This window comes from Macrosteles quadrilineatus, unplaced genomic scaffold (assembly GCF_028750875.1).
Source record: "Macrosteles quadrilineatus isolate MER2022 unplaced genomic scaffold, UCM_ALF_1.0 Scaffold_4__1_contigs__length_99947679, whole genome shotgun sequence".
Lineage (NCBI taxonomy): Eukaryota > Metazoa > Arthropoda > Insecta > Hemiptera > Cicadellidae > Macrosteles > Macrosteles quadrilineatus.
Window position 1 is genome coordinate 19,120,153 of NW_026542597.1, and position 18,071 is coordinate 19,138,223.

Sequence of the window (18,071 nt, forward strand, 5' to 3'; positions counted from 1 at the left end):
CTTTTTTAGGAGATTTTGCATATTTTCCCCTGGTACCAGTTATGCTGTGTTTATACTTGAAGCGTTTTAAATTATTTTATAGAAAAAACTTTCCAAACCCTGGTCTTGTTATATCGAACGTTGACATATTGTTAATTAATTGTTATAAAGTAAAAAATCTGGACCAAAACCAGCAACCTAAGTTCCTAATGATGTAAGGAAATCACTCAATTCACCCAGTGCCCCGTTCTTAATTAAATTATTTTATAATGGTGTACTCTGGTATCGAGTGCTAGCTCTAAAATGTTTGAGAACAAGTTTAAGAAGTGGCTATTTGTTTTTCCTGACGTTGAAGTATTTGTGTCCTAGTTCTTTTAGGGAAGTTCTCTTAGTTTGTTCATTTTCTATTCTGTTTCCTGAAACTATACATCACTGAATTGATCTGTAGAAAAACGTTTTCACCTTTTTTGTGCTTTCATAAACAGTTTGCCTTTTTGAGTTTATACCCATAGGTACGTATTATTTGTTTTTGTTCTCCAGTACTTATTACATATTGCAATGGTTCTTTAACATAAAAAATAAGGAACCTATCTAATCAGCCGCATGTAGTATTCAGTTATTTTTTGTATTATAAAACACATTTTATTTGTTACCTTTATTTGTTCAACCCATTTTGTTATAAACTGTATTTATGTATTAATAAAATATATATTTAAATTTAAACTATAAAACTAAGCTAAAATTGGAATGTGAAATAGTATTGTCACATTTTAATCAAAACAACTACATTAAGATCATTTGATTATACTAAATCTCATACCTTATCACGTGAGAGCATACAATATACATCATTAAGATCAACCCCCATTTGTCACCTAAAGTAACTTTAGTGTGATTTACTAAAGCAATTTTCAACCTACGAGAAACAGTTTCTTTGCTTCAGTTGGTTTAGTCAGTATTTATCACCTAGCTCTTGATGGATAGGATGACAGTTTTAGTCAGGTTAGATTGGCACGCCTGCATCACTGATCCGTTGGTGGGAAGTTATAACCGTCAGGTTGGCAGCTCTGATTGATGCATGCGCTTCCTCTCCATCATGTGTATTAAAACTTTTACAATTTGAATATTCAACTGTTTAAAGGGCTCGAATGTTTTTGTGACTGATCAGGATATTATCCCAGTTTCGTTGGAAAATATGAAATTTTAATACTTGAATTTTATTTGTCCTACTATTGAGCATCACTCATTCAAATTTCACACTCTTAAGTACAATGTTACAAACTAACCTGCTTACTATATTTTGTCTTTGTAATATCATTTAACGTTACCTTATGAATAAGGAGCAATAAGGACTTGTTTAGAACAATTATTCGCCTCTAGTGTTGCGTTCAGTGTATCTGTAAATGTTGGATCAGTAGCTCAGTTTCTGGTTCAATAGGCGGCTTAGTTTTGGCTCCGTCGGTGGCTCAGAATGTCGGTGGCTCAGTTGGTCGGTGGCTGAGTTGGTCGGTGGATCAGTTGGTCCGTGGCTCAGTTGGTAGAACCATGAACAATGAATACATGACAGAGATTCGAATAATACATGGGTTCGTATCCTGATAAACCTAAATTTTATCAGCGTAGACTACTCTTGTACTGTACTAGCTCATCTTTCACTGCTAGAATCAGTTCAAGATCAGGTCCAAAGCTACACAACACACACACACACACACACACGCGAGCAAATTCAAGGTTAAATGAGGCTGTCAACCTCTTTTTTAATGGGATATAATTATTTTAACTTATCTTAAGTAACTATAATTCAATAATACTTCCGAGTTATAAGTTCTATAAATGTTCAATACAAACACCAAACACTTATAAATCCAACATTAAATATTTCCATCCATAAAGAATATTGTATTGCGTCCAACAGTCTTATCGATAGTTCTTTTTTTTAAGGATCTTATTTGTTCAGTAAAAATGTGTTCATTTTTATTTATGAAATTAGTATTTAAAACATAAATAGGGTTTTATGTTTTATATCTTCAAGTGCCTATATTATTTTTTGTAGATTACTACCCTTCTGTAAATTAGATTGATATTTTGATTCACCTACTACTTACTCTAAGTAACCCATTTCTCTTAAAATTCATTTAAGAGTAATTAGGAACCATCATAATAAAGTATGGTAATTCTGCAACCAATACGGTACAAAATATCTTATGGAAGTAAATCATAAGCACAATTTGAAAGAACGGATTGAATGGCCTCTCGTATTGAGTATTAGATTTCATCCAATCCAATAATCTCAAACGATATACGATATGCCTTTGTTTCAAGAAGATCTCAATTTCTTATTAGAAAATAACTGTCATTCTTAAACCATTTTAAACTTCATTTATTCATCACTTACCACTGATAGGTTTCATAATATTGACTTTTACCGGGAGAAAATATCCAAACCAACAACAAAGGAAATCTGTTTCATCCATGTAGTTAATTATTTAGTTGGTTGAATCATTAGAAAGAAAAAAAACTAGTCAGGAACCAAGATTTTGAATCTTTCATACTCAAAAACTTAATAATAACTTAATACTAATAATAAATAAACTAATAAATAAATTAATAAAGTAATAAAAATAATAATAACTTAATAACTTATTAATAACTTAAATTTGTATACAAGTTTTCAATTTATAATAGAACGATGTCATTTCCCCGTATCTTTACAATTCATTTGATGAAAAAAGAAGCTAGATACTGTTTATATAGTACAATTAAATAACGGGTTTTATATATTAATTTGTCGTTTGAAAACACCTTGACGTATTTTTTCGAATACACAAACGTATATAAAAAATAAATGTTTTTGAGAGTATGTAAAATTAAGATTTTGAAATAAATTGAAATCAAGGCAAATAAAGTTACGGTAAAATTAGCACCATTTTGTAGTAAACAAATTTTCATCTTAATTTTGTAATTTGACAGTGCTTTTTCCATGAATTGTTTAACCATTTGACAGAATTGGAGTAAAAAAACATACCATGTATTTTTGTTTTCAGAATTTTACCTCCGGCTTGTTTCATATCCAGTGTTTCTGACACATTGCGTCATTCTAAACGTGCTTGACATATTTGACATTCACAAGTTTCAGTGAAATATGCTCTACATTAGGAGAATTTTAACTTAAATTCTCATTTTATATTCTGCTAATAAAATTTAGAAAATGTTATAAATGGAAAATGTTGTAAATGCATATTTATCGTATATAATTTTACCAAGTCCTCACTCTCAATCAAGGATTTTATAGTAATGCTTTTAATCAAGTGACAGAATCTTAAAAAAATGAAAGGTTTGTTTTACAAATGAGAAAGAAAGTATAGAATAGAATATGAGTTTTAAATCGTTGAAATTGAAAAAATTACAAAAACCTCTGTTTTCATAAATATGCTGATGGTTAGGTTGAAATAATCATAAGACGTACAATATTGTAGTTATTTTCATTTGGAAATATCTTACTTGTTGTAAACAAGCTGTTGTTGTTGTTCGACAAACTCTTTGAAAGAAGCTTTCAGAAGTGTCTTGTCTGTCCAGTCGATAAAACTAGTTTTGTTAAACTTGGTCTTAACTCAATGTAGAAGTAGGAACATTGTCCAATATATGTCAGCATTGTTACATTTGATAGAACCCACTTTTGAAATAAATAGTCAAAGTATTTTTACCTAATTTGATTAGTAAAAATAATTCTACATAACATGAATGGGAATGAAGCTGTTTAGATTCGATTCAACTATATTAAAAATAAAGATTGTTCAAATATGGTATATGTATAAAATGTAGTTAATTTACCTGTTTTCACCTTATATGTAGCACAGGAGAAGAAATGGTCAATGAAAAGAAAGATTAGGAATCTGCTGATAAGCAATATTTGTTTTTTTTTCTAGGAAAAAAAATGTGTTTTGCATGGAAATAAAACTTTGTGTATTTGTGACGAGTTGCACGCTTTGCAAATGTTTTTCTTTATTTCTTCCCAACGAAACATGTAAGCTACAGAGCAGTTTAATTTTTTGACATTTAGACAAGAGGTATGTAAAACCTATTTTTGTCCTAACTTAATAATACAGGAGCCAAAAACACGACTTTTTAATTTTTCCTTTTCAGTTCTTTATATTTCTAAATTTATATAGCTGGTATCCTTGGATTCAAACAAGAAAAATAAACTTTGATATATTAGGAGATTTAGATAGCAACATAACTGTATTATTTACTGTGTATCAGTTTTATTTTAAAATGCCAGCCATCTAGAGGACAAATACATACGCGTGGTTATACACTGGGTTACAACTGTGTGGACACATTGGAAAGTTGATGGGACAAGTTTGGAATGGAGTCTCGTATAATACTATTAAAGTGCTGCTAAGTCTTATAATTACTTGGTAAGCCAGAGAACCTGTCTAAGCGAGGCAACTTAGGACAGCAACTTGGTTTGTACTTGACAGCAACTTGGGGTGTACTTGACAGCAACTTGACAGCAAGTAGTCTTACTTCATTCATATTCTAGTATATACGTTTCTAAATATTCTAAATGCAGACTGCTTTGAGTTTTAATCACGGATCGTAAAAACACATATGGAGAAAGTATTGTTTTCATCAACATTTTCGAGTTATCCGTTTTGGGCCCCCCTGAACCCAAAAAAGTGGTTTTCGAAGTGATGTATGTGTGTGTGGATGTCCACAGAGCTACATACTATACCTGTAGTTACATACCATACCGCTTACCCATGATAAGGGTTGTTGACAAGCTAAAAGAAAATAAAAAGAACGGCGAAAGTATGTGTCAGATTTCTAATACCGTTTATTTTCTGTGCATGAATTATTATAAAAACAATAGGAAAAGGTCTAATAACTTTGCTCACAGTAAATATGTTTCTAACGCATCTGTACGTTTATCAAAAAATGACATGCCGCAAAACCCTATAAAAGACAAGTTTTTAAGTTCAGTTTTTGCAAATGTTTAAATAATGTAAATTTAAATTTCGCAATTACTCTTTAAAGATTCAAACGTTTCGATGCAGTGGTTTTAAAGGTATATTGCTTAGCTCAAGGCAAAGAGCTATACTGTTAACAATGGTCCAAGGAAGATATCATTCATATTTTACAGCACCAGTAGCCGTTACAAGTGGCACTAGGTATTGTTTCTAACAATCGTATCACAAGCTATATACCACGAAGTGACATAGTTTAAAACTGCGTTCATACTACGTTTGTTAAGAGGGTTCCACCCACATAAACATAGTTCTACAAAAAAGAGCCTCGTGGCATTATTAAACTGTTTATCGAGTTGAAAAAAAAACTGTAAAATATTCACAAAGATTCAAACTATGCCCTGGATGAACATAAACTTCTTAATTGTTTCTATAAGTATTTAAAAAACCTTTTTGAAAATCCGTAAACTATTCTTTTTCACATGTGATTTTAACTTCTAAATAATAGTTACAAAAGTTTCCCACCTATTGCAACCTATGATATGTTAGGAGTACAAAAAGCACACAATCGGTGAAAACAAATAAGTTTTAGAATGTTGAGAGCTTGTACAATAGAGGTATGTTCAATAACGTACTATATTACAATCCATATCCTCCATCTTGAATTGAAATTCAGGCTGCCGGGTAGAACCCTGTGTAATGCATCTGAAGTCTAATATACAGGGTGTCCCGTAACTCTCTGGACACTTGCATATAGCTTTATTCCTTAGGTCAAGACAAACACATTTCACCATAGGAACATGGGTCTGTGGTGTCTAGTTTACCGACTGTCGGTATTTATGTGTTTTTTACAAAAAAAAACTAATAACTCCTAAACGGTTTGAGATACAGCTTTGATATTTTGCAAAAATGTTAATCTTATTAAGACCTATTATCGTTAGAAATTATACTAAAAAATTATTAACTGTTTCAAAATGGCGGCCATTTAAAATATTTGATGCCAAATTTCACAAAAACCGTTAACTTAACAAAAAAATTGCAAGACACAAAAAAGTTTGTAAATTTTATGTAGTTTTCAATGATACCTTATTTGTTAAGATTGGATAAATAATAACAGAGAAATGTCTTCTTTTCTAAATGCATGACCACTTTTCTCCATTTAAACAATGCTAAACAACGTAAAAGGAGTATTAGCATTGTTTAAATGGAGAAAAGTGGTCATACATTTAGAAAACAACACGTTTCTCTGTTATTATTTATCCAATCTTAACAAATAAGGTATCATTGAAAACTACATAAAATTTACAAACTTTTTTGTGTCTTGCAATTTTTTTGTTAAGTTAACGGTTTTTGTGAAATTTGGCATCAAATATTTTAAATGGCCGCCATTTTGAAACGGTTAATTATTTTTTAGTATAATTTCTAACGATAATAAGTCTTAATAAGATTAACATTTTTGCAAAATATCAAAGCTGTATCTCAAACCGTTTAAAAGTTATTAGTTTTTTTGTAAAAAACACATAAATACCGACAGTCGGTAAACCAGACACCACAGACCCATGTTCCTATGGTGAAATGTGTTTGTCTTGACCTAAGGAATAACGCTATATGCAAGTGTCCAGAGAGTTACGGGACACCCTGTATATTTCCTTAGCACATATCAGCTGACAGATAAACTTAGAGATCAGCTGTTCACATTTAAACAGTTATAAAGAAAGTTGGTCAGCGAATTTTTTAAGTCTGACTCTAGAAATAAATTAAACGCTACAAACGAGTGCTCAAGGATGTCATTTACAGAATAAAGTTAATTGTTTAACTTGCCTTAGTATTTTATCTATAGAAAACCGTTTGACACCTAAGAGGTACTATTTTTCTAAACGCAATAATGCAAAGCATCAATCCTCCTGAAGGACCAATAACCTTGTCTCAGAACCAGCTGGGGCTAAATGCCTCCAGCGATTTTCTCGGATATTAAATGTTTGTGTTTCTTGGGTAAAGCCATTACTTATCCGTATTCGGAGTAATATCATGTCAAAGTATGGATTTAAAACATTCAATAAATTCGGCTGTATTGTTTGTACAAAATAAAATAGAATATTTTGTACCAGAAATTTACAATTTAAAACACATCGCGGTTTTTGAAACGAAATATTGTGTCTAATTTTAGTTTACGTCAAAAGAATGAAGAATTGTAGAGGGATTGAATAGAAGGAAAAGGGATGAAAATTCCCCATTTTAAAGCTGATCCTAATTGTCTCACTAATTTGAGTCGAGGGTACAAATGTACTAAAACATAACCAGACTCTGCTGTAAATAGATGCTGCAAGTAGTGAACTCCTTATGTAGTGAATACGTTCTGGTCTATTTTTCAATTGATATTTATTATCTTCGTTTAGTGTTAAATTAATCATTATTAATATTATATCTATTAAAAAACCACAATCACAATATTTTTTTAATGCGATGACACATCTTGGACTAGTTAATCAGAAATCGTTAAAGTCATAATTTAAAAAAAGTTTATAAACATTTCTCCCATCTTAAACATAACACTAAACTGATCAACAACTTTTGGTTTGTCTAATAAATTGTACGATGAAATACTAATGTTTTCCTTCATCCGACTATTCACCGTTATTCATGAAGTTTTACTTATAAATTAATTGAGTTTGGACAATATACGAAACCGCAATATATGTTATTGTATATTATAAGGACTTATACGAAATACAAAACTAACCTTATCTATAAAGAACTTTTTTGTTTCAGATTGCCCAATGAACGACTACTTACCAAGGTAAAGATAAACCGATTGTATTATTTAAGTAGTTTGTGTACTTATTGTTAATAAAAAAAAACTAAACATTTTGCAAATATAATTTTTTTAATTGCACCAATTATATTGGTAAACACTCTGTATACTTTAAATGTACCACTACTTTGATTTAGAGTCAAAATATTTAGAGACTTTACCTTTTATCCAATAATAAATTACAGTACTTAGTACCAAAAGGCTTCCCACACAAAACATTGGCAAATCAAAGAGAAATTAAGTTATGCATGAAGTTTAATAAATTCCGTTATTTAACATTTGGGAGCGGATCTGTAAACCAAATCAGTAAATAGTATTCTAATCTATATTTTTAATAAAAGATTTTCTTAAATATTTTATAAAACGTGAGTTTTATTTTCATTTTTAAACAACTAATCTTTAAACTAAGTTGTTTTATTGTCCAGAAATTAAATCGAATTTCTTCATTTGATCTTTTCCGAATAAAAGCGATGAACGTTTGAGAAGGCGTCTTTACTGTTAACTTAGACGTTTAATATTAATGTCCAGTCCTCGGATCTTAACCCAATTAACTTGGGAATGAACTGGTCATGAATAAGTAACCTAGGATGGCGTCAGGAGGAGATAGCATTTATAATAAGTGTTTTCCACTAAACTTCTTAGCTTGACTGTGAATTCTGTTAACTACGTCAATTCTTACAAAGGATTTTAAGAAAATACTTCCACTGTTATGCCAAAATATTACCTTTAAACTTTTATATTTTGGTTGAATCGTAATTTGTCTCTGATATTTAAAGGAAAAGAAAGAGTCATGTAGTTGAAAAGCCACTAAGTGTTCTTAGGTTAGCGTTTAAACTCATTAAGAACGTCTTAAAAAGATTACAGCGCAGTGAAACAATGAATAAAGGAAACTTTTGACGTATCTTTATAACTTTGAGTTTTCGTGAACAGCGGTTGTTCTCTCTTGAAATGTTTGTTTAAAATTGAAATTTAATGACAATTTCTCATGAGAAGAGCAGTAACCTTGTGTAAAATAATAATCTTCATGGTCTGATAGGGGCCAAATATTTTAATACATAAAGGGTTATTCTAAATGATGGACCCATTTTTAATGCTTTATAATTTTTATACTATTAAACTTACCGCTATAAAATACACATCAAACGAAAAAGCAACTCAAAGAGTTTATGCCTTCCAAAGACACATCATTAAACAAAATCGATCCAACAGAACTGTAGATTTAATTGTACAAAGTTAAAAAGTAATCTCCAACTTTTTATACCACTAGAAATTTGGAGGTTACTTGACGTTTTTGCAAATAACTTTTAAATGGTGAGGAAATCGACCGAAGTGGAAGGTAATATACCGAAAGGGAATAAAATTTCCTACAATCTACTATTACGCATATCTTGAAAATACTCAATAAACGTAGCCTAAATTTGGCTTAAAATAAAAAAGTGTGAAATTTAATGTTTGCTATGTTTATTGTCTACATTGAAGACAGGGATTTTCAATTTTTTTTTTCTAGGCAATTTTGGTATAGTAGATTGTAGGAAATGTTATTCTCTTTCGGAATAATACCCTCCTCTTCGGTGCAAATAACTTTTAAATGGTGAGGAAATCGACCGAAGAGGAGGGTATTATTCCGAAAGAGAATAAAATTTCCTACAATCTACTATACCAAAATTGCCTAGAAAAAAAAAATTGAAAATCCCTGTCTTCAATGTAGACAATAAACATAGCAAACATTAAATTTCACACTTTTTTATTTTAAGCCAAATTTAGGCTACGTTTATTGAGTATTTTCAAGATATTCGCAATAGTGGATTGTAGGAAATTTTATTCTCTTTTGGAATATTACCTTCCACTTTGGTCGATTTCCTCACCATTTAAAAGTTATTTGCAAAAACGTCAAGTAACCTCCAAATTTCTAGTGGTAAATGAAGTTGGAGATTACTTTTTAACTTTGTACAATTAAATCTACAGTTCTGTTGGATCGATGTTAAATGATGTGCCTTTGGAAGGCGTAAACTCTTTGGGTTGCTCTTTCGTTTGATGTGTATTTTATAGCGGTAAGTTTAATAGTTTAAAAGTTATAAAGCGTTAAAACTGGGTCATTCATTTTGAATAACCCTGTATAATCATATTTTATATCAGGCAATTTGCCAAATTTTAGCTTCAACTAAATTATTGCGGTTTAAAACTAACACAAGATATGGTAGTATGATGCTGTCGGGTTTTTTATAAAAGTACAGTATAAAAGCTCAACCACAGAAAACCTGCAGACCGAGTGAATTTCCATTTGCCTGATTGAATTTTTACTTAAATATCTCTTGAAACATCTCAAATGAATTCCATATTTAAATAGCATTAGGTTAAATGAGTACTTAGGTTTCCTGCTACAGAAAAGGGCTATTTTTGTGAAATGTATAATCTTAGGATGAAATAATTAAGTTTGCCAAATTTGATCAAAATACAGTATATCCATAAACAAGCAAAATACAACAGTTTACTCCAAGAAAATGAAATTGGAATTTTTATGTACGTAATAGTTTTATGGAATTCTCTCCGTAACCAATAAACGTATTAACAACGCAAAATATGCAAAATTATTTGTTTTTGAGCTTTACAAATGGGTTTGGACCAAATTTACAAAACTTCGTTTTTGAATGGCTTACAAAACCTCGTTTTTAGAGTCCGATCATGTTAGTTGGCGAACTCGTTCGAATAGTTATAGGTTCTACCATCGAATTTCCCAAAAATCGAATAATTCCCAGTCGATTTAACGTGCTAAATAGACCAGCGATCACCTGTGGTCGCTGAAACAATTATAGGAATATACAGGGTGTCCCATGTTCGGTGTCTCACATTGATTACGGAAAACGGCTTAACGTACAAGGATGAAATACAATTATTTCCCGCTTAAATCGACCCCAAGGAGTTTTGTACAAATATTTTTTAACTTCATTCCGATACAGGGTGTGCCAAAAACTGAGGATCACTAGTTCGAATCTCGGAATTTTCAAATATAAACATGTTAGACATCATTTTTAAGGTATTTAATAGACAAACACTTTGGCAAAAAAAGAATTTAATTCTCTTTTTTCGTTCGAAAATGGCAGCAGTTTTTTTTTCAATATTTTTTTAATACTCTGTGTTTCCTATACCAATGTACTTAGCCCTTTTCTGGTAAAATTGTAATACTCGTTATGAAATTAGCTTTACCGTGATATGCTACAAGTAACGGTTTTTGAAATAATAAAAATTGAAAACTTGCAAATGTCCATTGTTCAAGTATATATACATATTTCAAGTAGCATATAATTTTATAGGATTTTTAATTCATAATAACTTTGTAATTTATTCTTACTTCGTATCTCTTTTAGTGTTTGTGTAGATAACAAAAACAAAATTTTCCTATATCAAATGCATGTTATTTGGGTTTAAAAATAAATGTAATGGGGCCAGGAAAACCAAATTTAAAATGCGAGGCTAAGCTAAGGACGGGAACAATGTCGGAAATAGCTTTCGGTATGAGTTATGAACGATACTTTTCATCACGACGCAAAAATACACAAACACAGAATAACATATCTCAGTAGTATTACAATGGGTTTAGACCACTCTTTGTCATTGAAAATACACTTCACAACGTACATATATGGTTTCATAATTGTAGATTTTTTAGATAAATATATTAATAAATACTTCGTCACCTACTTTAATTGACTTTACATTTTGCAATTTGTTCCAGTTTCTAAGCTTTCTGTATTCTTCTTCTTATATCTCCTGTGATGTATCTGGTGGAAGGCGATTTACCTCTGAAGCTGTTTTCATCAAATCATCAGTAATGTGATACTTTGAGCAATTTCAAACATGCACTATGCTATAAACACAACAAAACAAACTACAATGCCTGTTTCTGTATTGATTTAGATTGTGCAACAATAAAAACAGCTGATTTAAATCATTAAAACAAACCTAACAAAACACTAGCGCGCATAGTGGATAAATGGAGAACTAATCGAGAGCAAGGGAAAGTAAATTTAGAGCGAGGGAAAATCAGCTGATCGTTTCTCCCTCGCTCTAAATTAGAGTTTGGGAAACAACTACTTTCTTTCATATCAGCTGTTATTGAAAATAGTTACTTTCGTAAGGAGTTTTGAAAACAATATTGTCTCCTTCGGAAAATGGTAATTTTCATGACTAGGGATCTCTAATTAAAACGATTTAATATTAGCTACGCGTTTTGACGTTTGATAAAATAGAAAGTTGGCTACACAAGGATTGCATGTATGATAAATCGCCTCCGTTTTTCCTCTTTCTCAAGTAACAAAATACAGCATGTCACTTTGGAGGGTAAACATCGCTTAACCGCATTTGAATAATGTTTCGGTTGTTTGCATGTAGAAAAGCCTTCCTTAACATCAGTATTCTACAACCTTTCCAATAGTATACCTTGAAACACTGACTATTTTGTTCATAATTTAGAGTTCAGTTTAGTGATGGAACAGTTTTAACTATTAAAATTATATTATAGGTTATTGTCAACGGTAGATTGAAAGGGTGATTGATGTAAAATGAAGTTTAAACCAATGGAAAAGTTTTCGTCGCCTAAAAGTTGGTTTGCAGGTTTTACAAGTTTTAAATGTCTGTTTTCAAAAAAATTTTTGAAACTATTTTTAATTGCATGTTAGTGGGATATACTTTTTCATGCGGACATGAGGTGAATTTCAAATTAATAGAGAATCAGCATAATCAATCAAATATATCTTTGAAAAATGTAAAATGTGTTTGGTAGAAACATGAAGCATTCAACTTTTGATTTAAGGTGAGAATGTATGGATAAAAAATACCATCGATACCGTAATATTTGTGAATTGGCTGGTTTAGAACTTAGGCCCCTGGACATAACTTCAATGAAGGAAGTTTGAATCCCTCCAATTGTAAATGTCCTTTAGCACGTGATAGTGCTTTGTGCCAGTGTTTTAAGCAATAGCACTACAGTACTTACCAGTCGGGACAACGAGAGTCTGCAGTTGAGGGAGGAGCCTATTTACCACGTGACTTCGAAGGAGCCAATGAGGACAGTGCTGTGTTGCCAAATCTAATAATACCAGCTGATTTGAAAATATTATTCAGTATTTGAATTTGTGTCGTCTACTGGCGATATAGCAACGTCGCACTAGCCTTGTCTTGTGATTGGCTGTCGCCAACTGCAGACTCTAGTGGTCCCTACTGTAAATAAAATATGCAATGAGAAATAATACCCCCACCGCAGCAAACCTGCAGACTTAGCGAATTTCCATTTGCCTGATTGGATTTACACTAAAAATATCACATTTATTCCTTATTTAAATATAATTAGTTTAACGAGTACTTAGGTTTGCTGCAGTAGGGAGGGTAAAGAAGTGTTTTTTAATGTAAAATATTAATAGGTACTATAGTTTAGTAAGAAATTAATATATTTTTTCAAATTTGATCAAAATATGTTCATAAACAAGCAAACTACAACAGTTGACTTATTCTCCATAAGAATAACATGGGAATTTTGAAATTACATTTTTTTTTAAATTTTCTCCGTAACCATTAGGCGCATAACAACGCTTCTATATACTAAATTATTTTTTTTTAAGCTCTACAAAAAGGTTTAAAAAGAAATTGTGAAATTTCGTGTTTTTAGGGTCAAAAATGGGAAAACCTATTTTTACCCCATAAAACCCCCCATAAACCCCTGTTCCCATAGTCCGATCATGCTGGTTCGCAAACTCATTCAAGTTTATCCCGCTTTACATCTTTAAACCAAATTTCATCAAAATCGGACAAAAATTACTCAAGTTATCGCGTTCACGGACACACACATATATATATATATATATATATATAAATTTGAACGAATGGTGTTTTTGGCCTCTGGGGACATCAAAATGAAAAAGGAAATCGGTCCCGGGCCTAGGTCTTACCATGCCACCTACGGTAATAGCTACTTCCCTATAGGGAAATTCGCTAAAATCATCTCTGAAACTATTCTAACCAATCATATGGATTACATATTTATTTGGACGAACAAACAAAAGTGAATTAGTAGTTTTTATTTTAAGTAAAGTGAAATTAATTGGAAGGTTGTATTCGGTCGAGAGTTTTGTTTTGCTGTAGTGCATTGTGGAAAGTTTACGAAAGTTCTAAACTGGCTGATTTTTTATTCCGGACACGAAGTAAGCCATTTGAATTTAAAGTTTTAATAGAGCAGTTAGCGGTTTATTTCCCTTTACATGTAGCCCAACTGAACATTTTAAGAAGAAAAACCTGGTCATACCTCAACCAGAATATTATTAAATCTTTAGAAACACGAAAAGGTTTTATTATCGGGTGCCTCACTTTGATACATCTAAATACTTAATATCTATGGAAATGTATAGTCTACTTTTTAGTTTGCCTGGTGAATGGTTCACTACAATACTCTCATTGTTTACCAGCAAGGCCTTTTTATATTTATAAACAGTAATACTTTGGAAGGTAATACCATTAGACTTCTCATCCCATTGTACATTTTGAAGCTCGTTTTTCGTGTCTACTTCGTGCTAGTGTCGACGAAATTTTATTTCTATTATTTTAGTGCTAATTTCTTGATTTGTGCTTTACTGTTTGGTTATAACTAGGGGACGAGTTATTTGTTAATGATTATTCGTATTATTTAGTTAATCGAGGTTTTAAATGACTGAAATCACAAGAAACAAATTGTAAACAAAACACGGCCTCTACAGTGCACCGGACAGAACCAACAATAAAATTGGCTTCAGCTGTTCCATAAGGATGGGAAAACTACTAAGGGAGTATATTTTATCTATGGTAATTACTCAAAGTACTCAATTGTAAACTAACATCTTAGATCAATATCGGATTGAATTCACTGTTATGCTGTCGAAGGGAACGTGATGTATTGTCTGACGAATGTTGAACCAATAATAATTGACCCAATCGTTTCTTCCTCGTCAGCCACCTCTTGAACCCAATCGATTGCGCCTTAACGTAACAAATAAGTTATTTGGAAATCATAGATAATTAAAACGTGTTGACTTTATCCAATAAATATACTGTACACAATTTCTTGTTTCATACTAAATTCTGATTTCTATGGTTCCAAGGACAAAAATGTCAATACAGTATTTTAAAATTGTGTGTTGAAAAAGATCTTTGTACAGTGTTTATTGCATAGCTTAGCAAAACTTAAATTGCCTTTACGAAGACATTTAATTATCCACTGTTGTAAAGAGGTTAACTCTGTAACTATACATATTTGGATTGAAAATCTTTCAAAATCAGTTACAAACCACTAAAAACATGTTTACTGCTGGCAAATTTGAAATAAACTATATGAAGAAGATAACTAAGTTACTGTAAAACTAATCAGGCAGAACAACTTGGACTTGGTCAGAGTTCTGGAGCTTCAACTTGTACATTAAACTCTTGATAACTTAGTTCTCGATCCCTTTCCATCATCGCCATTGGCTCTCGGTTCACGTTACAATTTCAAGAATATTAATTAGCGTATTGTCGTGGGTGTTCTAGAATTATCAAAGGGGGTGCTGGTCTCCATGTTTGTAACTGTGTATATTTATTGGATTGTTGAAAATGTCCTGTTACCTAATAATTTTCCTTGTATTGTAAGCATTGTAGCAAGATCTTTCCCAAAGCCAACAACAACTGAAGCAGCATTGTATTTAATTGTGTCATGTCATATTTTACACAAACAATTGTGAAAACATTAGTTTGAGTACAAAGAAACAATTTGCATTACATAAGATTGTATGTAAAAACTCTCCTATCTAATGAGCTAGAGTTACTCAAGTTTAGTCTAGAGTTACTCTTTAGTTCCTAACGTATATTGTATTACTGTACTTAAATGGGTGATACAATGCACAGAAATTTTGTTTGTCTGTCTGAAAATTGAATACACCTGTATACAATATATGTATGTGTTATATGTAATAGAAATATATTATGTTTTAGTAAATTACATTACAGTAAGTGACATTTTGAAATTACCACGTCCTCAGGGATTAAATTATCAGTTAAACTGGGTTTATTGCATAAAGAGGTTAAGTTGAACACTTTGTGGCAGCCGAATATAAATTGCATTATGTTTCGTTTAACTAACATGATTGGTACAATAAAATCAAATGAATCCCTATGATGATCCATAATGTTTCGATTTTTAAGCTGCATCAAATATAATTTTATACGGTAGCTTGTTCATAGGAGTCATTTTCAAAGAATATAAACTATAGTAAAATATAGGCTTGCTCAAAGATTACTTTTTAAATATTTCCTTTCTCAAGAGAATGTGTTTTGGAATCATCCCATTAAACGAAATTATAACCGGGCAGGCTTTCAGATTTTAAATAATAAAAGTGGTCAAGTTATTTATCCAAATGAAAATACTGAGCTTTTTTATTTTATATGTATTAATCATTACTTTGCTTAATTCTGTTGAAGTGCGATCGAGGTTTACATTTTTTTTATTACAAATATTATATTTTCATTTTCCTTGAAGAAGCCCAGATTCTCAAAACTGAAATATTTTGGTCGAATACATTTTTTATGTGCAAACCATCAAAATTCATATTTTTACAATAACTCCATTATTTTGCGATCACACTACGCAAATTATTTCCACACATTAACAACACAGAATGAGTAAAACCAAAGCACAGGACGCCCCATCCATCCCCAATGAAGGATGAGTGTTTGTTTTAGCTTCGACGCGGTTTCTGTATTTGCGAAACGCAGACATTTGCTTGTGTTGTAATCCACCTGAAGTTTCTCCCAGTGTAAGCATATCACTTAGGGTGTATTATAGTGTAATACAGCAGTTGTTTCTCTTGTATTTGTTGAAAGTGTATCTTTCGTGCTGTTTAATTGTTCAAAATTTTTTAGAACGATAGGTTTTGGAGTGTTTTTCACATTACTGAACTAGGCTCACGGATCGTGACATTATCACTTAGATAACATCTATTTGTGGTTGGCAGGATTTGAACCCGGGACCTCTTAGACCAATGTCCCGCACTCCTCAATCTAAATTGGATTAAATCGATAAAGATCGCTGAACTTGTGACTATAATCGCTAGAGTTAAACTTCAAAAATTGAAATGAAAGTATTTTAATTAGGTATGATTACGAATAATTCTTCGATAAAGTATGTTATACTTTACGATGTGTTGTTAAATTAACAGGAAATTTACAACTTTATAAAATATATATTAAAAACATTTTTTTTTATCTACACAACGACAAAAATTAATTCTTACCAAATCTAAATTCAATACCTAAGACAACATTTTAGACAGTAATTAACAGTTGAACGGTGTAATTAATGTTGATAGCAGAGGTTAAATTATTTTCAAAAATTAATACCTAATAATTTGCCAATGAGTTTAGCTTTCTTATTTCTAAGATAAATTACATTTTACTGTTACTAACTTTAATTGAGTTCGTTCCAGAACTTTAAATGAGCTCCGTAAATTACTAATAATTGGTTATTGGACTAAATACACTACAAAATAATTGCTGTGGTTTCTAAGAGAGTTCGTTTATACAGTTAAGTTTATTAAGTTAGTTTATAAAGTTAGTTTATATGACCTGAATTGTTTAGTAAATCAACAGATCTTTTTTGAAAACCTTGCCAAACAATGACTCTTGATTTATTATTCAGCTAACGAAAACTATAAAAATAAACTGTAACAGTTGTTACCTACTCATTTTAAAACGTTCTTACATATTGGTCATATACAAATTCGTTAAACTACCAATGACATCATATTTTAGGGTCACTTTTTGTCCTAGGATGCTAGGCAGGAGCCTGGGATCGTTTTTCACATTACTTCAGGTTAGACCTAGGGATTGTGGCATTGTCACTAGTGTCATACTTGAAACTACTTGCTGGTAGCATTGTTCACTACGAATGTATTTGATTACTATAGGAATGCAAGTTTAATATGTATTACCATGGTACTTTTATGATCATCTGATACATCTATTTTAACTATATATGTTTCAAAAAGTAACGGCAAAAGTAAAAGATGTACCTGCGTAAATTGCTTTTTATAGTACAAAGCAGCAAGAAAAAAAAGTGCTCCAGAATATAAATATATAGAAGATAGCTTCGGAACGCATCATCATGTTTCTGCCACTAACAAATCCTGGATTTCCCTGTCACTCACTGTTAGGGAAAACAAGGGAAAATATTTGAGCCGCTTTGTTTCTGTTGCTGGGTAAATATAGTCTGCGTTATCTCAATTAGAAATTTTGCGTAGCAATTGTATTTTCTGATGGAA

General features: G+C 31.3%; 1 protein-coding gene across 1 annotated transcript in view; it reads left to right on the forward strand.

Moving 5' to 3' along the window:
• Positions 1-18,071, forward strand: part of LOC128992785 (uncharacterized) — a 195,664-nt gene that overhangs the window by 98,610 nt on the left and 78,983 nt on the right. The window contains exon 4 of the mRNA XM_054416525.1: positions 7,716-7,743. The gene's annotated coding sequence lies outside the window, so the exon portion shown is untranslated. The remainder of the gene's footprint in view (positions 1-7,715; positions 7,744-18,071) is intronic.